General features: G+C 36.2%; 3 long non-coding RNA genes across 5 annotated transcripts in view; 1 reads left to right on the top strand and 2 right to left on the bottom strand.

The window, feature by feature from the left end:
• LOC139359485 (uncharacterized) overlaps nucleotides 1-24574 on the bottom strand; it is a 72103-nt gene that overhangs the window by 15378 nt on the left and 32151 nt on the right. Inside the window, exon 3 of one of the 2 annotated variants that reach the window (XR_011615522.1) lies at nucleotides 24434-24574. This is a non-coding gene — a long non-coding RNA (uncharacterized lncRNA). Of the gene's footprint in view, nucleotides 1-21917 lie in introns of those variants that run through there. The other variant, XR_011615521.1, reaches the window with a different exon arrangement.
• Nucleotides 698-22226, top strand: LOC139359486 (uncharacterized). 2 transcript variants are annotated; one of them, XR_011615524.1, is made up of 5 exons: nucleotides 698-772; nucleotides 16769-16864; nucleotides 19011-19081; nucleotides 19382-19472; nucleotides 22098-22226. It is a non-coding gene; the product is annotated as an uncharacterized lncRNA (long non-coding RNA). The 2 variants fall into 2 exon arrangements; XR_011615523.1 differs by having other exon boundaries at nucleotides 19382-19483; nucleotides 22098-22176.
• LOC105465344 (uncharacterized) lies at nucleotides 12034-15842 on the bottom strand. The gene is made up of 3 exons (XR_977493.3): nucleotides 15153-15842; nucleotides 13865-13942; nucleotides 12034-13519 (listed from the first exon to the last, which is right to left on the bottom strand). It is a non-coding gene; the product is annotated as an uncharacterized lncRNA (long non-coding RNA).

Below are 24574 nucleotides of genomic sequence, written 5' to 3'. Positions count from 1 at the left end.
TTTGAGATCTTAATATCAGATACTGTAAAACTCATCTCTCTGGATTTTGAATTTAGTCACATATATAAAATATTATTATACTTTATCCAGAGTAGCTGGAGAAAGGATCTTCTGATGGTTTCTGTCTGCCTTTGAAAGGAAGTCTTAGATGCCACTTTAAATTAAGAGTTGAGGTAGATGTTTTATTATGCTCATTTCACAGATAATAAAACTAAGGCTCTGAGAGAATCAGTGACTTTTCCAGGACCAGACAATGAATCAGTATGAAGGAAATTTGAATTTATTCTTCAGATCTAATGTGATGTACAGCATACTAGGAGCTTTTGCATGTTAATCAGTTCACATTTTAAAACCATATTTAAACAGGTAGAAAGATAATCAAGGATAAATATAATGAGGACTTGTAAAATGAAAATAATTACAGCATTAATGCTAATTTTTCAAAATGAAGTGAAGTCACAAAATTGTTAGTTAAACATAAATCCATCTTTTTGTTATTTTCAGCACAAAAGAAGATCAAGGAAAATATAGTTCTTCAGCTTGGGGCATAGCAGTGATGATTTTCTTATTTTATTTATGTTCAAGCTTTTTTCAAAGAGGGATTAAAGCTACTAAATGATGAATTGAATAGAAAACTAGAACACTTTAACTCATCTTTTGCTTTTGTCTTATTTGTCAAGTGAAATGACCACTGAACTAAAATAGTAGTGCAAACACTAATATAGGAGAAAGTGCCCCAAGATCATGCTCAAGATTGGTCAGGAGATGTAAGGTGAGTAACTAACTGTTTCAAGTCCCTCAGCTGACAAATTTGATGCTAGAACGAAAGACCTAGTAAGCAAGATTTCTTATGGCTGTTGATGATTATTGATTGTTATTGAGAATAGGATAAAAAACTCTGAAAATTGGTAAACAAAATCTTGATTTTTCACAGTGTATACTAAAAATAAAGTAAATAAACTGGGGATTGTATCATTTAATGTAGATCCTGGAAAATATTCTAGAATCAAGAACTACTAGGCATAAGCTGGGTTGGTATGAATGCATACTATCACATGAACCCATTCATTTCCTTGGGAAATAGATTGGTAGATATAAAAAATCTAACTGTGGTAGTCATGCTTATCAGAAAGGCATTTGATCATATTTCTTATGAGATACTTGTAGCTACAAGAAAATTAAAGGTGAAATGTAACAGCAATTTATTGAATCAGAAATCAATTGGGTGACTTTACCTAAATGTGAATATAATTGTGATCAACTGGCTAGGTGATTTCTCATGGTTATCTCAAGATTCCATATAAAGATTGTTCTGCCTAATCTATTTTTATAGCTCTTTGGTAACAACAGAGAGGTCATTTATCTAAATGACAGGTGGCAAACAGCAAATTTGATATATAAACTGATATATGACTTGAATAGTGAATTTGAAATGGTGATGGACTCAAAACCATGCAGTATAAATATACCATCCAAGTAAATAAATGTGATGTCATAACTTAAGTCCTAAAAATAGAGGTAGGGCAGTTACAACTCAGACAGTATTAATTTTTTTTCTAACAGTCATAGATGAATGGAAGATATTACCATTGTAAGAGAATAAAGGAATAAGACATTTGAATAAAAGTAGAAGATATGCATCTTCTCCTTTATGAAGAATATAAGTATTCTGCTTGCAACATATATATTTTGAAATAATCAACAGCAGGCAACACACAGGTGACAAGGATTGTGTTAACAACTATGTAATCCAAAGATTTCAGGAAGGAATAAAATAAAGCATAGAAATTCAAGAACTGTAAGAGAGGAACAACGAATGTACAAGTATAAGGACTGCATTTCAAATGAGTTAGGGACCAAACAAGAATATTCCTCTTGTCTTAAGACATCACAATAAAATGAAATATGGTTAATGCCTAAAAACATATCAATTTGAGGAAAGAAAGAGGGAAAGAAATAAAGAAAGAAAGGAAAAAGAAAAAGAAAAAGGAAAAAGAAGAGGAAGAGAGAGAGAGAGAAAGAAAGAAAGAAAGAAAGAAAGAAAGAAAGAAAGAAAGAAAAAGAAAGAAGAAAGAAAGAAAGAAAGAAAGAAAGAAAAAGAAAGAAAGAAAGAAAGAAAGAAAGAAAGAAAGAAAGAAAGAAAGAAAGAAAGAAAGAAAGAAAGAAAGAAAAGAAAGGAAAGAAGGAAGGAAGGAAAGAAGGAAGGAAGGAAGGGAAGAAAGAAAGAAAGAAAGAAAAAGAAAGAAAGAAAGAAAGAAAAAGAAAGAAATAAAGGAAGGAAGGAAGGAAGGAAGAAAGGAAGGGAAATAAAGAAAAACAAGAAATCACCTACTAGTTGGCTCGGAGCTATAATATTTCAGGTATCATGAAATGTTTTATACACATTTTTATTTTGTTATTTATTCCTCAAAGCTCATCCATTTTTATTAAGAAATTAAAAGAAAAATGTAAAAAGGTTGTGTTAGCTTCTCAAGGGCATATGACTTGTAAGTAGCAGAGTTGATCTTGGAATTCTGGTTGTATCAGGTCCCTCTGTGGATTACTATGAGCTAGAACCAGTTCATATTACTCTTTACAGTCAAAATATCCAACATTCTCCCCCAACCAAGCCTATACTGAGGATCAAAGATATGGAATTGATCACAGAAGTTGGCAAGCATTGCCTTTTCCCCTCAGTTTGGCACCTACAACCTATAAGAAAGTTGCCTAGTCATGTGATTGAAATTGAACTTAAAGACAAAAGAGACACATACTGTTCTGAAGAGAAGAGTTAAGTTCAATAATTTACACACATAGTATTTTTACATTCATTGGCTTTCTCTCCCTGCAATCATGGGAGACAGGTTGTCATCTTCTATATAAAGGAATCACAACTATGTTATTTCCCATAGATTCAACTAATTAGATATAGAATTGTGACCACTACTTAATTCATTTGAAAATCAGTTACATGCCTTTTCACTTATATACAGGACAATTTAATACATTTATTAATAAAATATGTTTAGTATATTTATGAATTACATTATAATGTACACAAAAGAAACAGAAAAAATAAAACTACAAATGAAGCACAGTTTTGACACAATAAGATTAAACTTGTTCTCAACATAATTGCCCATGAGAGAGAGAGAGAGAGAGAGAGAGAGAGAGAGAGAGAGATTTTTTTTTTCTTAGAGTTTTACTCCCATCACCCAAGCTGAAGTGCCACGGAATGATTTTGGCTCACTGCAACCTCTACCTCCCAGGCTCAAGTGATTCTCCTGCCTCAGCCCGCCAAGTAACTGGGACTGCAGGTGTGCTCCACTAGGCCCAGCTATTTTGTTTGTTCGTTCGTTTGTTTTTGGTAGAGACAGGGTTTCACCACATAGCCCACACTGATCTCAAACTCCTAGGCTCAAAGGATCAGCCCACTTCGGCCTCCCAAAATTCTGGGACTACAAGTGTGAGTCACCATGACTGGCCTGCACTTGATATATTTCAAAATGGTTTTCTAGTTTATTTGAAATATGATGTTCTGAATGTTTTCCTAAATTGCTTTTGTCATCCTGATATCCTTTCTTCAAATTCTGTGGTTTTTATGAGCACACGATGGTTGTCAAATGTTACCTATTTTAGGCATATGGCATATCATTGAGGTCGAAGTTTACTGAGTTCAATACTGGGTCAATTTTTGAGTATTATTGTCTTATCATCACAAATACCAATTGAAGAACAAAGAACAGATACTCCAAAGGTCTAAATAATGAATTGAGTAGAAGAATGCTTTGGAATCCAAATCATAACTTCCTTGGTACAGTATCACAATACTAATTGTTACATGTATGTCATGTTAAGGAGAAAAAAAATTCTAACAAATAAAGTATATTAACTGTCAATGTAGTGTTTGTATCAACTGCCGTAAGAAATAGTTAATTTTACTTAAAGCAAACAGTGAATTTTGCTAAAAATCAAAGATAATTATCTATGATGAAAATAGGAATAATGATGTTAAAAAATGAAGCTCATTTCTGCCAAAGTGGTGTTCAGCTCGTTCAGCCAGAAGTTAATTTTATAGAAATATATATTTCTGAGTAGTTTATAAATTATATATGAAAACATACCTGGAAAGGGATATGATGTTGAAATCATAATATTCAAAACAATTATCCACCATGGCAATCTAATAATTGATTCTAGAGACAAGAAATACAGACCTCTATACTTGCAATAATTTCTTACTCTGCTTTATTCCACCTTTCTTGTACTACTCTATTGCCTCTGAAAAGACTAAAGAGATCAAATATTCCACAAAAAATATAAAGTAGATAATAATACCACTCCTGCTTTTTAGATAAATTAAATAGAAATATTAAGCAACTTGGCCTATTGTTGTATTTTGAGTAATATCAGTGCCCCATATTGAAATCTGATGAAGTAATTCTAAAGGTTGACCAGTTTTTGGTTTGTAAAAGAAAAAAACATAAATTCTAAAAAATCTGAAACAAATAAAAGTGTCCTGTGCCTAGAAGACTCTAATAGTGAAAATTAGGTTGACTCACAGAAAGAGTAAGATGGTCTCAGAATTTTGTATGCGACGAAAAAACTATTGTGCATTCATTAGAAAGGAAACAAGCTTCCAAGAGTGAAATTGGATCAACTTTTAATATAGCACATACACTCACACATGAGTACAAGATTTTGATTTTTAAAATAAAATGGAAAACACAAAAGAAAAAAGGGTTGTGTGTGGATGAGGGCTTTCATCTGAAAACCGTGCTATCTCCATGAGAGAAAAAGGAAGGAAGATTTATTTGAGAGATGGTTGAGAGTTCTAAAAATGTACTTAAGTCTGCATGAAAGTGCAGGAAAACCACAGACGGTAATCAAAACAGATCATTAGATGAAATATTCCTAGGCTTTACTGCTTCAGGAAAAGTGATAACATAATAGGACATTTAAAATGTCTTTGAAGTCATGACTGTTCGAGTTTATACTGCCAATTCATGCTCATTCCATATTATTGTCCAGTGAGACAATATAATGGTAAATCGAACATGATTTGAGATCATGAATAAGAGAGAGAATATGTTTATTCTTAATGTAACCTAAAGACAAAGTCAAGTTCATTGAAGTTTGGACTCTGTTGGTCCTTGTTAAAATTGTCTGGGAACAAGATATTTATAATTCAAAAATTCATTTATAATTATGTAGAGGAATTGAACTTATCATCATTTAAATTCCTGTGAATACAAAAGAGGAGTTAATGAGATTGTGTAAGTGAACTTTCAAAGATATAAGCAGGATTTTGGAAACTTGGATAACTTGTATTCCACGAAGAGAGAGAAAGAAACATGGTTGAGAAAATACCTGACGGTTTATCACATGAAGTTTAGAGAAACACCAGAAGTGAATGATAAATTATGAATTTCAATATTCTATCCACTTGGATCCAGCCTATGAATGCCTTTTATTTGGCATCATAGGGAGTAAAGAAAACAGGCCAGTTAGAGGGCTGCTTCAGTATTTTTTTTTTTTAACTCTTTATTTTTCCTTTTGCTACTGCCTTCTTTTTTAACTTTTAGGTTCGGGGTACATGTGCAGGTTTGTTATGTAGGTAAACTTGTATTATAGGGGTTTTTTGTACAGATTATTTCATCACCCAGATATTAAGCCTAGTATCCATTTTTTTTTCCTGCTCCTCTCCCTCTTTCCACCCTCCACCCTGAAGTAGGCCCCAGTGCCTGTTGTTCCCTTCTTTGTGTTTGTGAGTTCTCATCATTTAGCTCTCACCGCTGAGTGAGAACATGCAGTATTTGGTTTTCTCGTCCTGCATTAGTTTGCTAAGAAAAATAGCCTCCATCTCCATCTACGATACTGCAAATGACATGATCTCATTCTTTATTATGGCTGCATAGTATTCCATAGTGTATAGGTACCACATTTTCTTAATCTAATCTGTCACTGATGGACATTTAGGTTGATTCTATGTCTTTGCTACTGTGAATAGCACTGCAAAGAATATTTGCATGCATGTGTCTTCATGGCAGAATGATTTATATTCCTCTGGGTATATATCCAGTAATCGGATTGCTGAGTCGAATAGTAGTAAGGATTGCTGAAACTGTGTAACAGCTGATACACAAAAATGATCATTTTTAAGGGTTGGATATTGAGATTTAACTATTGATCATTTAGGTACATAAGACCTTTCAATGATTCCCCATTAATTCAATTCTAAAATCAATTCACTTTCCATGAAAGATGGTTTATAGCATATAGATGTTTGGGATTTTATAAATTAGCATAAATATAGAAAATATGAATAACTGATCTGGATAATTCCAAGGAACAAAACTGATTACTCCAGGTGATCAAAGTGATAATGGACAAACAGCATCACATTAAGTTAACAAGCTTCTGCACAGCAAGGGAAAGAATCAACAAACTGAAAAAGCAACCCACAGAATGGGAGAACATATTTACATTGTATCCATCTGATAAAGAATTAATAATCAGAATGTATAAGGAGTCCAAATAACTCCATAGGAAAAAAAAACCTAATAATCTGACTTAAAAATGGACAAAAGATATGAACAAGCATTTCTCAAAAGGAGACATACAAATGGCAAATGGGTATATGAAAAGGTGCTCAATATCATTGACTGTCAGAGAAATGTAAATCAAAACTACAATGAAATCACAACTACACTTCCATGTTAGTTAAAATGGCTTTTATGCAAAGGACAGGCAATAATGAATGTTGGTAGGAATGTGGGAAAAAAGGAACACTTGTACACTGCTGGTGGGAATGTAAATTAGTAAATCACTATGGAGAACAGTATGGGGGTTTCTCAAAAAACTAAAAATAGAACTACCACATGATCCAGCAATCTCACTACCAGGTATATACTGTTAAAACAAACTAAATATGGCCTGAAAAGGACTCTGTACTTCTATATTTGAGTCCTTGGTGATAAACTGTAACCTAGCTTAATAGGCAGACAAAATTGAAAACCTAACTTAGTAGTATGCACCTGTAACAATAGGTAACTCTTGGCCAATCCCAGCAGCCATACTTCAACCTTTCATACACCGCTGTGTGTTCAAAGTATGCTCAAATAAGGCATACACCAAGCTGTAACCAATCCAGCTGTTCTGTACCTCACTTTCAATTTCTGTACGTCATTTCCCTTTTTTTTGTCTATAAATCTTCTTCCACTATGTGTCTGCCCTGAGTCTCTGTGAATCTGCTGTGATTCTGGGAGATGCCTGATTTGCAAATCATTCATTGCTCAATTAAACTCCTTTAAATTTAATTTGGCTGAAGCTTTTCTTTTATCAGTACTCCCCAAAAAGGAAATCAGTATATCAAAGAGATATCTGCACTCTCATGTTTATTGCAGCACTATTTACAATAGCCAAGGTTTGGAAGCAACTTACTTGTCTGTCAACAGATAAATGAATACTGAAAATGTGGTACATACACACTATAGAGTACTATTCAGTCATAAAAAAAGAATGGAATCTTGTCATTTGCAACAACATGGATGGAACAGGAGGATACTGTGTTAAGTGAAATTAACCAGGCACATAAAGACAAACCTCACATGTTGTCACTTATTTGTAAGAACTAAAACTTAAAGCAATTGAACTCATGGAGATAGAGAGTAGAATGATGATTACCAGAAGCTAGGAAGGGTGGTGGGTGCGGTGGAGGGAGTGAGGACAGGTAATGAGTACAGAAATACAGTTAGAATGAATTAGACTTAGTATTTGACAGCACAACATGGTGACTAGAGTCAACAATAATTTATTGTACATTTTAAAGTAATTAAAAGAGTATAATTGGAGCATTTGTAACTCAAAGAATTGATAAATGCTTGAGGTGATGGGTACCCCTTTTACCCTTTAAAAAACTTATGGAATTACTCAAGTTTTATAACATAGTTTACTTATAAGTCCAGGAAAGTGAAGCAGCTACTAAGCACTAAATGCCCAGAAGAGCACTTAGAAAGTGTGTTTCTAAAGAATGTATACTTTTTGAAAGAGCAAACATACATGGATATGTAAAATATAAAGTATACCATAAAAACAGAATAAGTTTATTTGACAACTACATAAAAAAAAAAACAGAAAGATCCATGTTTGTTCTAAGCAAAGGATAAACTGATCAAAGATAAACAACTGGAGTTTAAAATAGAGAGCCTTGTTTCATCTCTAGCATTATCATAGTGCAATGAAAATTTAATGATCTGGATTCAGAGAATGAAAAATTCAAGGCAATAAATTAAAGAAAATATCATAAGCCTGGGACCTGTAGTAGAACTCAGTGATATACCGACGTATTATATTTTTTTAACCACACCCCTTTTCCATTAAGTTAATTTGCCTACTGATGAGAGTGTTGCTTGGAGGTGATTATTAATAATCTTTAAATATTTTCTCTCCAAAGGATGTTTTATATTTTAGGAGAATGACTTAACCTTGGATCTCTTCTTTCCAGAAATATTTCCATTCTATGAGAGACCACATGGAGTGGTGTAAAATGTGTCTATTGAATGTAGAGTCAGACAAGTTGTAGCAGATGCTTGTAATTCTATGTTGCCTCTGCATGCATTTTGAATACTGGTTAGCTTTCTTGTGCCAAAGGCAGGGCTCAGTGACCCTTGACACAGTTTCCAGTTCTACCTTACACCCAAAAGACTCAAGATGTGGCCAAAGACACAACTTAAATACATCTCTCTTGCTTAACAGACTGGGATCCCAGCTTTGCTGCAGCTTCCCTTCAATGGATCATTCTGGCATTTGCTGGTGAACATAAAGTGACCCACAGCCTATTCCAAATAGATACTGCTAGTTGCTAGGCTCTACCCTCACCCCTGTTTACACCCCCCTGACCTCCTGTGTATGGCCTCCAGGCATACAGTGTACCCCCTCAGGGTCTGTAAGTACTAAAACTCTTAAACTTTCTCATTGTTTGTGAAACATTAAAGCCTGCCAACCAATCTGAACGCTGAAGTTAAGGGCCTCAAAAGAACCCCATGCAGATGGATCCCCTGCTGATGTTCTTCTTTTTTGGGCCTCCACTGGCTGGAGACAGTAGTTACCAAATGAGTTGATAGAGAAATCAAAGACTTTTGTTTAAAAGATAGGTATGTGTTGGGATTGTGGTTAAAAATGTACTGGTCATTTGAGAAGAGCAAAATTGTTAACATATTTGAGATCGATAGGTTCTTGATTTGTGAAATGATGATAATTACATATAGTTTGTAAATCTGTAGTACAGATAAAAAGACAGAATAATGTGAACAGCTTAATAAGGTGGCCTTCAAGTACTAGCAATATATATCCTTATGTTTCTATCAGGAACAACACTTTTCAATTATTTTAGGAAAAAAAGGATTGTTTTCAAATCTGAATAGTGCATCTTCCACCTCTCAGTTCAGGCAAGGCAGCTCTGCTTTCACTTTTCCCTGAGGAAGAATTTGTAAGTGGCGCATGTCTGAGAAGGATTGATCTTCAGTGTCGTTATACCCTGTGTCGGGGGATGTAGGCAGAATACACTTAATTGTACACATTAACACCTTGCTCTGAAGAGAAATTTAATTTCAACTTCTCTAAGTTTTTGTACTAGTCAGGGTGGGCAAGGTTGTGCTGGAATGGGACACCCAGAGAGTCAGGCTAATGGAAAAGTTATTACTCAGTGTCAATGGCTGTCATGGCAGGAGGCAAAAGGGAACTCATGCAAATCTTACACAACGAATTAAGTCTTGTGTCTCAGAAGGAAACCATGTCAATTCCAATTATGATTCTCGGTCTCAGTCAGCCACTAAAAGGCCAGAAAGTACAATCCTATGTTCCCAGAAGACTGAGGGTCAAAAATATTTATCAATCAGGCACATAATTACCATAGTTATGGCTTAATAAACACATGCACGTGCACGCGCGCACACACACACATACACACTGTGTGTGCTAAGAGCACGTATCAGAAAGCTTATTTATAGAGAAATTTATTTTTTCTTTTCAATTACTGAACTGCATACTCTCTCAAGTTCCCATTTTGCCTAGTAGGAAAAAAAAGGAATCAATTAATTATAGGTAAACTCAATCACTTCCAGATTGTGTTACACATTAGAGATTCAAACCGAGCCAAATTAGCATCTTTACCCTCTGTGAGGAAAGACAAAACATGTAGTATGGAAACATGTGGTATGAGACCATGCAATCACACATTGCCTGGCACTTACTACTTGGTTCCTAAGGCCTAGCTGTTCATTTATCATCCACAAAATTGTTGTTATGCTTCTACCATAGAATGGTATAATATCAGGGAGGCAAGGTCCCTTCCCTGTACTATAATCAATGAAAGAAAGTAAAACAGAATTAGCCATGGCCCGGAAAGCAAAATTTAACTGAGGAGACAAGGGAGGAATACAAGAAAAGATAACACACAGTTCACAGCCGGTACCTAAAAAATGACTACCAATCATAGAGAGTGCTGGAAATGTGACACGCAAAGTGGTCCACCAAGCTGGGAGGATTTAATGGAGGTAAGGAAAAAACTAGATCTTAGTCTACAATGACCAGTAAATTATAACATGCCCATTTATATTAGATTCAAACTTTAATGAAATCTATAATTAATTGTTTACCAATGTTGGGTACTTATGTTAAGCACCTTATGTGCACTGTTTCTTATAATTCTCATAATAATTTTATGAGGTTGGAAAGAATTTTATGCTCATTTGAAAGATATGAGTCACTTAAAGTAGTTTAGTAATGAGCTGGTTAGCAAGTGTCAAAGACAGGGTTAATGTTCAGATCTTTTATACTCCAACAACTACACTATTCTTTATTTGCTATGTTCAACATATTTTGTCTCAGTTTGCAAATATGACAAACTTACACAATCAAATTAATCATAGCATTTGTAAGTGGATTATGACTGAGGGCACTTACCAGATCGCATTGTGCCTTGAGTTTGAGTTCTGACTCCATCCGATAATAGCTGTATGAACACAGCAGGTCATTAATGTAGTGTGTATGTGTCTGTTTTCTCATCTATATAACTGAGATAAAATAATTGCCCTGCTAATCTTACAAGTTTTTTGATCATCAAAATAGCTACTCTACAGAGGACACAATAAAAAATTTTAAAAATATATGATATATATGTTCTAATTTTTAATATATAAAATATACATTATTATCAGAAGGGATTTAGCATTCCACATAGAAAAATGAAATATTAAAACAACAGCATTAGCTTTAAAATGCAATGTTCATGGAATAATTTATGAAGTAATCCATGAACATACCTGGCAAATATGTAAAATGCAAAAAAATAAAAGAAAAAAAAAAGAAGTCTTTTTAAATTAGTCTGGTAATGTGAGAGTATAATAAAGCAAAATATAATTTCCAGAAGAAAAATTTCAAAGAAAAATGCAGCTTCAAATAGCCAGAGAGAGAAAACAAATCTCAATGTCTCCACCTCCCCTGCCCTCACTTTTCATTGTTAGGGTGCCCAGTGCTCCATAGTTTCCAGTGCAGTTTTTTAAAAGCTGGCTAAATCTTCCATTTTATTAATGCAATGACTAATCCGCCAAGTTTGCCTCTATTTCCTGAAATGAAACAATGATGACAACTTTCCAACTAGCGTATGAGTAAATGTTTGGGTAACCTAAGTTAGTAATGGGCAGGAACTTTCCATTTTAAAGCAATATCTAGAAGGTATTTGTTAAGAGAGGACAAAGAAAAACAGAACAAAGCTATAAACCACAGTCAGCTTTAAAATTATATAAGAATGGCTGGGTGCAGTGGCTCACGCCTGTAATCCCAGCACTTTGGGAGGCCAAGGCGGGCAGATCACGAGGTCAGGAGATCGAGACCATTCTGGCTAATATGGTGAAACCCTGTCTCTACTAAAAATACAAAAAATTAGCCGGGCGTGGTAGCGGGCACCTGTAGTCCCAGCTACTCGGGAGGCTGAGGCAGGAGAATAGCATGAACCAAGGAGGCGGAGATTGCAGTGAGCCGAGACCGCGCCACAGCACTCCAGTCTGGGTGACAGAGCGAGACTCCATCTCAAAAAAAAAAAAAATTATATAAGAAAATGTTTAAAAGCTGTACATTAAGAATAATAGACCCCTATGTGATGGCATGGCTTGCCTATATCAAAATATTTCATGTGACCCATAAATACAAACATCTACTATGTACCCACAAAAATTAAAGAGGGAAAAAATGACAGCAAACAAAAAAAGAAAAACAGACACATCCTTTCAAAGGCAGATGGATTTCCTCTATATTAATGGCTTTCTAAGTGAATGCCATAAAACACAAATGCAATGCTAGAAAACTGTAGAAGTATCAATGTAGGTGATCTACAACAAACAGAAATAAGAAGCCACAAAGTGCAAAGTTTTGTCATGTTAATTAGTGTAACTCACCATTCCACATAAAGTCAATAAAAATTCAAGACAATTTCTCAAATCTATGCAGGGCATGAGAGTAATCAATGTTCACAGTCCAGCTGTGAGCTAGAAGGATTCAACATTAAGTTTTCTGATAGGAAGATAAGAAGAGACTAAATCTATACGCTTCTCATTACAAATAAGTGCTACCTGACTTTAAAATAAAAGGTCAGTGAATCAGCAGCTAGCTTTAAAATTTCTATTGTCTATGAAACTTACAACTGCTCAAATAAATCCCAAGTCGCTTTCTAAATTATTGTATTAATATATCGGTAGGTAGGTTTTGAGTATCATCTGTCCAAAAATGTGCTGCTCTTAGCTTGTCTTGTTTCTTCTTCACTTATTTTTCACAGCTATATTTTCACCTTTATTCCCAAGCAGCCCACAGGATCCAAATCTATTTTAGTTTGAAAGTCAAAGACAAAGACAGAATTGTGGTTATCAGCAACCTCAGGTGTGCACATCCTTCGAGTCAGCCCCAGTGACTCTATGCACAATGAGTGATCCCCAGACATCTGCAGCTGAAGCCTTTCCATATAATTTGTTCTTATCTACTCTTTTACACAAGTATAATAGGCCAACTGACTGTGTTTATATTGGATTTCACTGCCACTAACTCATATTTCCCAATCGGACTCGAGGCCCTCAACCTTCAGCCCATGGGATTCACCCTGATATTTTCTAATATCGTGAGCTGAATTCTACTTCCCATAAGCCAGACATTCCTCTCTTAGTTATTTCTCCAGATCATGCCCAGATTATACCAAATGTCTTACCCCAGGAAAAAGAGATCCTATCTTTCTACTACTCTGTCTTGGTAGTCGAAAAGTATCCTAAATCACATGCTGATGAGAACCTAGAAAGTCATCTATCATTGTCTTCACATTGAAGATAATAGCCTGACACCCATCGTCACTGAGATCTTGGCTGAAGTGAAAGGCTGCCATGATTCATTACCAGGATGGTCACACTACAAAGCTCATGTTAATTCTTCTCTTCCTTGAGAGCTTGACAGTGGTAGAATAATAGATAGGTGAAGTGGAGCCGGATTACGAAGAGCTCTGCAAATCATAAAGGAAAGTTTTCACTTTATCCAATATGCCACAAGTTGTGATTGTTGTTTCCTGAGTTGGAGAAATCCAAATCAAAGTAATGCCTTAACATGGTGAGCATATTCTGGTTTTCTTATGAGATATCTGGCTTTTACTTGTGTCTGGTGTAACTTTTAATTGTTTCTGGCTTAAACTTTCAAGAGATTCTCTCTTTGAACAAGAAAATATTGTCCCCCTATGTTATGAAGTTGATGAATCATAGTCGATTAGTGGGAAGTATATTCATTATCTGTAATGCCCTAGAAGCAGCCTTTGGCCAAAAGAGTAATGTTTGGTTCTATACACTGTACCTACCATTTCTTGGTTAAGGAAGCATGCTTTTGTTTCACATGTCTCCTCAATTATACCATTCTTCTTAGGAGAGTTCTTGTTCTGAGTGAGTGGAAATAGAAAAAACTTCTTGTTCTAATTTGCCTGAAGGTTAATATTCTTTAATTACTGTACTCTTTCAAAGCACCACTGGCTTTTTCTATAATAACATTTTCCTTTTGTTATAGAAATTTGTGTTTTAGTGATATAACAATTATTTTGTTTTCTGTTGTCCTTTCCTTTTCTGTCTTAGCTTGTAGAATCTTAGAAAGAGAGAGAGAGGGAGAAAGAGAGAAAATAAATGAGTGCCTGTCTCCCTCTGCAGTTTCAAATATAATTAGCTTTAAATAGCTCCTAAAAAAGAAAGTGATGTGTATTTGGATATGCACCCTTGTGTTAGATTCAGATTTAATTACCAATAATTTAGCAATACCTGAATCAGCTCTGAAGATTCTGATGTGCAATGCATAATGCTAAATCTCTTCTATATATAAAGTTAGAGAGACTATATTCTCTCATACATCATGTAATATTCTCTCATAAGAGACAGGAGTATGCCTCTCAAATAATTGGGATAAAAAGACAAATGGATATAGACAGAATCATAATTGGACTTTATTTGGCTACTCCAGCAGTATCTAAGCCTGTCAACACAGTATAGGCTTATCTTTGAAGCAGGGGACAATGGCACTAAAAAGTAATCTGGGCTTATTTGTAAGATATCCCTGGCACAAAGGTAGTGTCAAATAGATACCCTTGCCTTAGTAAAGTGGCCTCACCTAAGATAGAGAAAACCACTGTGCAGAGAAACACCTGATTGAGATACCCTGTGCTTTTGATTCTATCATTCTGTGTCCAGGATTATAATTATAACAACAATCAGGTGTGCCATAATAAAATAAAAAGAAAATACATTGGGTACATACATGTGGAGACACCAGTCTTTACTAGACATTTTTTAGGAGTGAATACATAAGGGAAAAAGATGAGCTTATGAAAATACTTATCAATACAAAAGACAGAACATCACATTTAAAATGCTAAAAATGCATAATTTTTACATGGTTTGTTAAACAACTGAGAAGATTTTAGGAATCACACTTTGTGTTTTAGACAAAACTCAAATTCTATAAAAACAAAGATTTTAAAAAACAAGACAAAGAAGGGACAGAAAAACTAAACAAAATATATTAAATAATGACACTTAAGGCATTAGGCATCAGTCAATGAAGGACAGTAAGACAGAAAGAAAGCAGTTAAATTTTACACTTACCGCAGCTAATTGCCTGAAAAAGTTTTCAGGAGCAGTGCAGGATGGGAAAACTCACACAGAGTCCACAGCCTCCCTGGGTTGAAAAAATAGAGCCAAAGTCTGGGGAAGCTAAGGAGATTAAAGTAGACAGACGGAAGCACTGGAAAATGAGAGCTGCACAGAGAACGAATTTCATATACTGCAAAAAACATCTCCTAGAGAATTCAACTAAGTACTGCTCAGTACGTGCATGGGAGAAAATACTCAAAGACTGGGAGAAGAACCATCCAAAAGGATTAGAAGAAAAAATGCCCAGAAAGCACACAGTGCCAAAACAGCATCTGTAATCATTATTCAGACCCAAACCATCTTATTTCAGGGGACATTGTGTAGAGTAGAAAGGTCTTGCCTCACCAGCTAGAAAAATATATTAAACCCAGATAAATGCATTTCTTGTCTTGCCTAACAAACTTAAAACCAGACATGAAGGACTCAATGGTTTCTATATAGTGAATCTGTTTCTTTCTCTCTCTCTCTCTCTCTCACCCACACACACATATACCCCTCAAAATTATTTAAAGAAATATAAAAACATCCAATATCAAACAAGGTAAAATTCATGTCTGAAATTACAGCCATGCAAAAAATCAAGAAGATACAACTCATACTAGTAAATCAAGAAACTGAAACAAACTCAAATAATTATCATAATTGAATTCATAGACAAGAACATTAAAACATTTATTATGACTGTATTTCATACTTTCAAAAATCTAAAAGTCATCTTGAACTTATTCAGTAGAGACATAAAAGTCATAAGAAAGGTTCAGATCTAAGTCAAAAATTACAAATTACAATCCCTGAGATGAAAAAGATGCAATGTGATTAACACAAGATTAGATATTGGAGAATAAAAGACTAGTAAACTTAAAAATATAGCAATAAATATATCCAAAATAAGAGCCAGAGGAAAAAAAAAAGACTGAGGAAAAATGAACATAACATCATGTACTCTGAAGAATGTGACCATATATATGTTTAAGAGAAAAACTTTAAGCACCTCAGGGAAAAAAGACATGTTATGTCCAGAAGATCAAAGGTAATAGCTCTAGATTTCTCTTAGGAAAGCTAGCTTAGAAGACAGTAGAGTAATGTCTTTAAAAGTACTGAAAGGACAAAAAAGAAACTGTCAACATAGAATTCTATTCCTAGCAAAAATATCATTCAAATATTTAAGTAAAATAGTTTCTCAGACATAGGAAGACTAATAATCATCAGCTGTCTTGTGGCATAAACAAATGTTAAAAAAAAAAGAAGTACTTCAAGCAGAAGAAAATGAAACTATGTTGAAACCTGGATCTACCTAAAGGAATGAAAAAACACAGAAAGTGTAACTACATAGATAAATGTAGTGACTTTTATTACTAAAATCTTATTTTAAAAATAAGAAACCATTTAAAATAAACATAATAATAATTTAAGTGTTGTTTCAAACATATATAGAAACAAAATACATGACAATAGCATAAAGGTCTGGTGGGTGGGGAGTAGAAGCACAGTTGACCCTTGAACAACAAGGGTTTAAACTCTGCAGGTCTACTTATACATGGATTTTCAACCACGTTTGCCACCCCTAGGACAGCATGACTAACCCCTCCTTTTACTCAACCTACTAAACATGAAGAGGACAAAGATGAAGACTTCTATCATGATCCACTCCCACTTAATAAAGAGTAAATATATTTTCTCTTCCTTATAATTTTCCTAATAACATTACCTTTTCTCTAGCTTGGTTTATTGTAAGCATATTGTATCTAACACATATAACATATAGAATAAGTGTTAATCAACTGTTTATATTATCTATAAGGCTTCTGGTGAGTAGTAGGCTATTAGCAGTTAAATTTGGGGGAAGTCAAAAGTTATATTTGGTTTCAGCTACACAGGCGGTCAGCATCCCTAAATCCTATATTATTCAATGGTCAGCTATACATTATTTTAAAGTTCTTACACTCTATGGGAAAAACATAACACTGCTTGAAAGTAGATGGTAAAGAGTTAAAAATGTGTACTAAAAACCTTAAAGTATCCATTAAAATAAAACATCAAAAATAGCAACTAATCAGTCAACAAAAAAGGGAAAAATTGAATAATGTACTCAATACCAAAGAAGAATGAAAAAAGAAAAAAAATAATTGCCTGCAGATAGTATAAATAAAAAGCAAATAGCTTGAAGGTAGATTTAAACCCAATCTTATCAATAATAGCGTTAAATTTATGTGGTCTAAAAACTTTAGTTGGAATGCAGAGATTATCAGATTGGATAAAAATAACAAGACTCATATACACTGCTTTTAAAATTATGTTTTTTAAGTATAAAAACACCAATACAAGTAAAAGGTTGTAAAAAGATATATCATGCAAACGCTGATCAAAAAGAAAGCTAGAGGGACTGTATTATTATCAGATAAAGTAGACAGACTTAAGAGCAAAGTCTCTTAATAGGGATAAAAAGGATAATCTTACAATGGCAACAAAGTTAGTTAATCAAGATAATATAACAGTTCTTTCCATTTATGTACTTAGGGAAAGTTTTTAAATACTTGAAGCAAAATCTGATAGAACTGCAAGCAAAAATTCTGTTGTAGACAAATCTTTAGTTATAATTAGAGATTTTAATACTTCTCTCTCATGTCAAATAGTATAAATAGAGATAGAAAATCAAAAAGGATAAAGAAGACTTGAATGACCTATCAACCAACTAGACCAATTTTTTGTATTTATAGAATATTCCAAACAAGAAGAGCATCAGGATTTACAACTTTTCCAAGTGTACATAAAACATTTACCAAGATAGATCATACTCTGAGTTATCAAAACTTTCTCAATAAATCTGAAAAGATTTAAGCCATTGAAATTATATTTCTGATGACAATGCAATTAAAATAGAAATCATTAACAAAGTATTAATAATTCCCCAATATTTGGAAACTAACACTCTTCTTAATAATCAATGGGTCAAAGGTGAATTCAAAAGTGAAATTTTTTGAAAGCATTTGAATGTAGATCAAAATGAAGGTACGACAAATGAAAATCTGTACTTTGCAGGTAACTCAGTAGTTAGTGGGAGGTTTATAGTACTGAACCCTACATTAGAAAAGAAGAAAGATCTGAGTCAGCTTCCACCTTGGCTCCCACCTTAAGCTAGAAAAGCAAACTAAGAAATTAGAAAGAAACTTAAAGCAAAAGAAAACCAAAATAATCAAATGAAAGAAAATAATCAAATTAAATAGAAAATCAACAAAAGACAAAATCAAGTAAGAAAGACAGAGGGCGGCCGGGCGCGGTGGCTCAAGCCTGTAATCCCAGCACTTTGGGAGGCCGAGACTGGCGGATCACGAGGTCAGGAGATAGAGACCATCCTGGCTAACACGGTGAAACCCCGTCTCTACTAAAAAAAAAAAAAAAATACAAAAAAACTAGACGGGCGAGGTGGCGGGCGCCTGTAGTCCCAGTTACTCGGGAGGCTGAGGCAGGAGAATGGCGTGAACCTGGGAGGCGGAGCTTGCAGTGAGCCGAGATCGCGCCACTGCACTCCAGCTCGGGCGACAGAGTGAGACTACTCATTCCATCGTCACAATACCCTACGGGATAGTGGCGATTATTACCTGACTTTTACAGGTGGGTAAACTGAGGCACGGAAGGGCTGGCTAGGGTAGCTGGGGCCTGAGGGTGGGGGGCTGGGAGGTGGAGGAGCTGGGATTTGAACCCCTGTCTGTCAGCTTAATCACCACGGCTTACCCAATGCACCATCCTGCCTCCCTCTCCACTGGTCCTGTGGGTAGATCCATAGGTTGATTGATTGATTTTCTTCCCCAGAGACTCCAGGTGCAGAAAGGTTCTGGTGCTGGAAGCTTCCTAGAGGACTGGTCTCTATCCCCTTCCCAGAGGTAGGTGAGGCCCAGGGAGGAGACATGAGCTAGTCAGGGAGGGAGGGCTGAACCCACCTGACTCCCCACTCTGGCTCTGCTCTTGGCCACTGCAGGAGCTGTGGCCACAGGCGTGGCCTGGGTCGTCCCGGGGCTTCCCTTGACAGGGCTGCTAGCCTGAGCTGCATGGGCCGCCCTGCTGGTCTGGCGATGGTAATGAATGCAGCAAATATTTCACTTGCCCCGTTTCTGGGCCCTGTGCTGAGCGCTCCTCCCTCACAGCAGCCCCAGGGGCATGGGTGTCCTTCTCCCTCCCGGTAGGCAGATCCAGAGCCTGGCCTCTCCGTCGTGTCTCTGCGTGGGCTGCTGTTTCTGCTTGTCCCTGGTGGGGGATTCACCCCTTTTTATTGAGGTAAAATTCACGTAAGTTAAAACTGCCCTTCTTACAGCGTACAAATTAAGTGGCATTCTGCTCACGATGTTTTGCAATCATCACAGCTCTCTAGTTCCAAAACACTTCCATCGCTCCAAAAGAAGACCCCGTGAAAATGCGGTGCACTCGCTCCCCACGTGCCCTCCTCCCCCGAGCCCCTGGAAACCTCTGAGCTGCTTTCCGTCTGTATGGGTTTGCCAGTGCTGGGCATTTCATATGAATGGAACCCTAAGCATTTGTCCTCCTGTGCCCTCGAAGTCTGTGCATGTTGTGCCAGTGCTGGAAAAAGAAAAAGAAAGAAAGACAGAGGAAACGCTAGGCACGGTGGACACTCCTATAATCCCAGGTCTTTGGGAACCCGAGGCAGGTGGATCAGGAGTTCAGGAGATTGAGACCATCCTGGCTAACACGGTGAAACGCCGTCTCTACTAAAAATACAAAAAAATTAGCCGGCCGTGGTGGCCTGTAATCCCAGTTCCTCGAGAGGCTGAGGCAGGAGAATTACTTGAACCTGGGAGGCGGAGGTTGCAGTGAGCCGAGATCACGCCATTGCATTCCAGCCTGGGCGACAGAGCAAGACTCTGTCTCACAAGAAAAAAAAAAAAAAAAAAAAAGCAAGAGGAAAATAGTGAGAGAGAAACAAATGTCAGTAAAATACCACTATATACTTATTAGAATGTTTAAAATATCAAAGACTGATTATGCCAAGTATTATTAAGTATATGGAGCAACTTGAGGTCTTACACACTGCTGATAGGAGTGTCAAATTATGCCAGCACTTTAAATAACAATTGAAGTTTATGAAAAATTTAAACAAATGCCAACCGTATAAGCAAGCCAATGCACCTCTACATATTTACCCAAGAGAAGTAAAGAATATCTTCCCCGTTGCCTGACTTAGCTGCTGAGACCCATTGTGAACGTTGACTGCTCCATGATCAACTAACTTTTATGAACCAGAAATCTTGACCTAGTCCAAATTTCAAAACCAACCTCCTCATCCTATTATGTGCTTTCACCATGTCCAGTGCCACCTAGTATTTTAGCTGTTCGTGAAAGGAAAACCAGGGCAGATGCACTGCCTTTATGAGTTAGTGCCTGAAGTGGCCTTTCTCTTGTCTACAATACAGTTGCATCTCTTTCAACCCTATTCCCAACCCCACTACAATTTCTCAGTAGTGAACTTTGCTTTCTCAGTAGTGAGCTTTGCTTTCCCTGAGCTTTGCTTTCTCAGTTTTCTCAGTTTAATGAACCACTTATTCACGTCTTTCCAGTTCCCGCCAGCCTCCTTTATTTCCTAATTATAACTGTGTCCTCCTTTTTGGCTAGTGATTCCTTGGACTGGTACAGTAGTGAAAACAAGCAAGTAAAAATAAGCAAGAAAACAAAAACAAGAAAAAGGCAAAAAATGCTTTTCTTCTTGGATCAAAACATCTCATATTTATAATCTGCATGGATAATACCAACTAGGCATAATTCAACAGAGGTCTCCGGTGTAAAAAAATCCTTTTGCTACAAAAGAGGGGAAGTGTGATTGTCTTCAATTCCTCATGTTCTGAGAGCGTGTACTGCACTTTAGTGCAAATTAGAAAATTTCCCTGTTCAGGTGGATAATTCCCAAAAAAATACTTGCTCTGAGTGTTAGATGCATCGCAAGTTGACCCAATTCAATTCTATCAAACAGAGCCCAAGCTACCCTGCCTCACCCTAAGCTAAGTACTTCCTAATTACAGTTGAACTTTCATGTGATATCTAGAAATCCAGAATCCAGTGGAATAATGTTCTAAAGTATAAGATAAGTTATAAAATATGTGTGTGTTCATGTAAAGCAGGCCTCTTGAGTTTTCCATTTTCCTCCCCTTTAAATTCTGATTACTTATTGCTCCTTGTGGCAGACTATTTTTGGAAAAGGCACAACAGTTGCTTCATGTTTAATACTGAACAGGAAAGGTGAGATGTTGACCTCAAATTTTTATTTTTCTGTCTACATGTCATTACATATTTGTCTAAACCCCTAGGATATACAACTCCAAGGGAACCCTAAAGTAAACTCTGGGCTTTGGGTGATAATCATGTGTCAGTATAGGCTCATGGATTGCAACAAGGGTACCACTCTGGTCAGAGGTGTTGAAAATAGGGGAGGCCAGGTGAGGGGGACAGGAGGGATATATGGGAAATCTCTGTTTTTTTATCTCAATTTTGCTATGAACCTAAAACTCTTCCTAAAAAAATAAAGTTTTTAAAAAATGTTTTAAATTATTCTCATTCAGACCATCTAATTCCTAATAAAAGACAAGCATGGCTGGAAAATGGCATGGAATATGCAGACACACAGGGAGAAAGCATGCATGCTGCAAGTTTCCATGTGTCTACTTGAGAATTTCCAGATGCAAACAAAAAGAGAGAGATTGCAGACTAATCAGATGAACTCGCTTTATTTTACATTTTTACAGTTGCTATGTATTCTTCCCCCCAAAGTAAGAAACCCTCATCAGTGAGAAGTGGGAGGTTGGAAGAGGAGTGATAGAAAAATCCTAGATAACTGACATCAAGTATTCCAATTTATAGGGTTTCAAACTGTTGCAAGCATTTTTCTCTTTTCAGATAGAGCAGACTGAAGACTGATTTCCATCCAAATTTTGAAAAATAAAGCTGATCCTCCAACCGGGTGAGAGAAGAGAGAAAATTCTTGTTTTCTAAATGAGAAGGCATATGACAAATGGAACAGTTCTAACCAGAGACTTTTTTTTTTTTTTGCACTATTTTATATTTGGTATTACAATATGGAAGTGTCTTGTCCTTCACATGCAATTAGTGCCGTGGGAAAGTTGCACTGCAATTTCTACTCACATTCCAGTCTTTGAAGGGACTCAAGACAAATGTGACCCATGTGACTCATTTTACACTGCCGAGAGAAATTGACTGTTCAAAATCCATCCTTCGATTTTAAGAGCCATGATTATAAAATGTCAGACGAAAACAAATATTTGAGAAAGCCTTCCCTAGAAAATGTATCGATAATTGAGAGAAGGAAAAACTCTAAAATCAAATGTCATAATTAAAGTGAATAAAGTACACATTTTAAGCATAATTCATAACTGAATTACAAAAGTAATTGTCATCATATTTTTATTGCTTAATCAACTTCCATACTCAAGTACACTAATTCCCACCTTCTTTTTGGTGTGACTTTTTGTTCCCTTCGAGACAACTTAGTCTTGATGTTTTTTTAAATGTATTCTATTTATCTCATTTATGTGAGCTCAAGAAAACATTATTTGGTCTTTCTGCTCCAACAAATATGAAAGAGAAGGAAAGACCAAACAGAGGACCCTTAACGGGAAAACAGAAATCAAAGCAAATAACCAAGGAAAAAAAATAAGATATTAATGCTTATGATAATTTAAAAAGTAAATAAAATAAGGAAACTAGCAAAAACTCCTCAGCAGAAATTATTCCCAAATTGCTCAATATCAAGGACTTATACACATCATCGAAATTCATTTAGTCAAAGCGTACATGTAAGCCTTTGGGGTGATGGAAGTGTTTTGTATCTTGATGGTGATGGTGATCTTACAGGCATATTAAACAGTCAATATTCATCAAAGTGTACACTGGATGCAATCTATTACACATAAATTACACCTCAATAAACTTGATTACAATAAGAAAGCAAAACACTTGTTTATGATCCCTAGATAAAAGTTAAGTGCACTGAAAATAAATGAACTATGAGTGATAGTAAATATTCACATTTCACAGAAGTCATTGCTTTAAATGTACACTTACACTCCAATATTTCTCAGTGAGAGGTTTCAAAAATCATGGTATGTAATAAATGTGAGGTATCACAGGCACCATATTCATTTGCAATCACAAGGAAAAGCAGATGTAACAGTTTTTGACTTTTTGTTATTTCATTTCTGTATCAGTCTGTTTTCACACTGCTGATAAAGACATATCCAAGACTGGGAAGACAAAGAGGTTTAATTGGACTAACAGTTCCACATGGCTGGGGAGGCTTCAGAATCATGGCAGGAGGCGAAAGGCACTTCTTACATGGCGGCAGCAAGAGAAAAATGAGGAAGAAACAAAAGCAGAAACCCCTGATAAGCTCATCAGATCTCGTGAGATGTATTCACTATCACAAGAATAGCACAGGAAAGACCGGTCCCCATGATTCAATTACCTCCTGGTAGGTCCCTCCTACAACACTTGGGAATTCTAGAAAACACAATTCAAGTTGAGATTTCAGTGGGGACACAGCCAAACCATGTCAATCTACAACTTAGAGTTCCATCCTCTCAGTGCTGGAAAAGTTGGAATGTTTCATATTTTATGGTAGGATAAAGTCTACGGATTGGAAGATAAGACATTGAAGTGCATTAACCATCAAAAACTGTGAAGGAGGCCAGGCACCATGGCTCACGCCTGTAATCCCAGCACTTTGGGAGGCCGAGGCAGGTGGATCACGAGGTCAGGAGATCGAGACCATCCTGGCTAACACGGTGAAACTCTGTCTCTACTAAAAATACAAAAAATTAACCGGGCGTGGTCACACACACCTGTAGTCCCAGCTACTTGGGAGGCTGAGGAGGCAGGAGAATCGCTTGAACTCAGGAGGCAGAGGCTGCAGTGAGCTGAGATCATGCCGCTGCACTCCAGCCTGGGCGACAGAGCGATACTCCATCTCAAAAAACAAAACGAACAAACAAACAAAAAACTGCGACGTGTCTGAGAGTTCACCCTTCTCACAAACTAACCAGTTAGCCAGACAAAAGTTTCATGAATGCTGGTAGAAGACGCAAGACTCCTGGGTCACAGAAAAATAACAGTTTAGTGCTCATGACAATAGCAGTAGCCAAAGTATTAGCATTTTTTTGTACCAGTTAACCAGGCCTCCATTTTTGCAAGGTGATGCAAAGAGAACCAGATGGTACCTTCAGTGATTGTGCTATAGAAGAGGAATCTTGAATTCAGGGAACCCGAATCCTTTATAATGGGCAGTGAGCATGCCTGGCCTTTGCTCCAGACAGAGACACTGTCTCTATGTTCCAAGACTGTTCACAATACAAATATCC

The sequence above is a fragment of the Macaca nemestrina genome, chromosome 17 (assembly GCF_043159975.1).
Source record: "Macaca nemestrina isolate mMacNem1 chromosome 17, mMacNem.hap1, whole genome shotgun sequence".
Lineage (NCBI taxonomy): Eukaryota > Metazoa > Chordata > Mammalia > Primates > Cercopithecidae > Macaca > Macaca nemestrina.
This window is presented reverse-complemented; position numbering and strand designations above follow the sequence as displayed.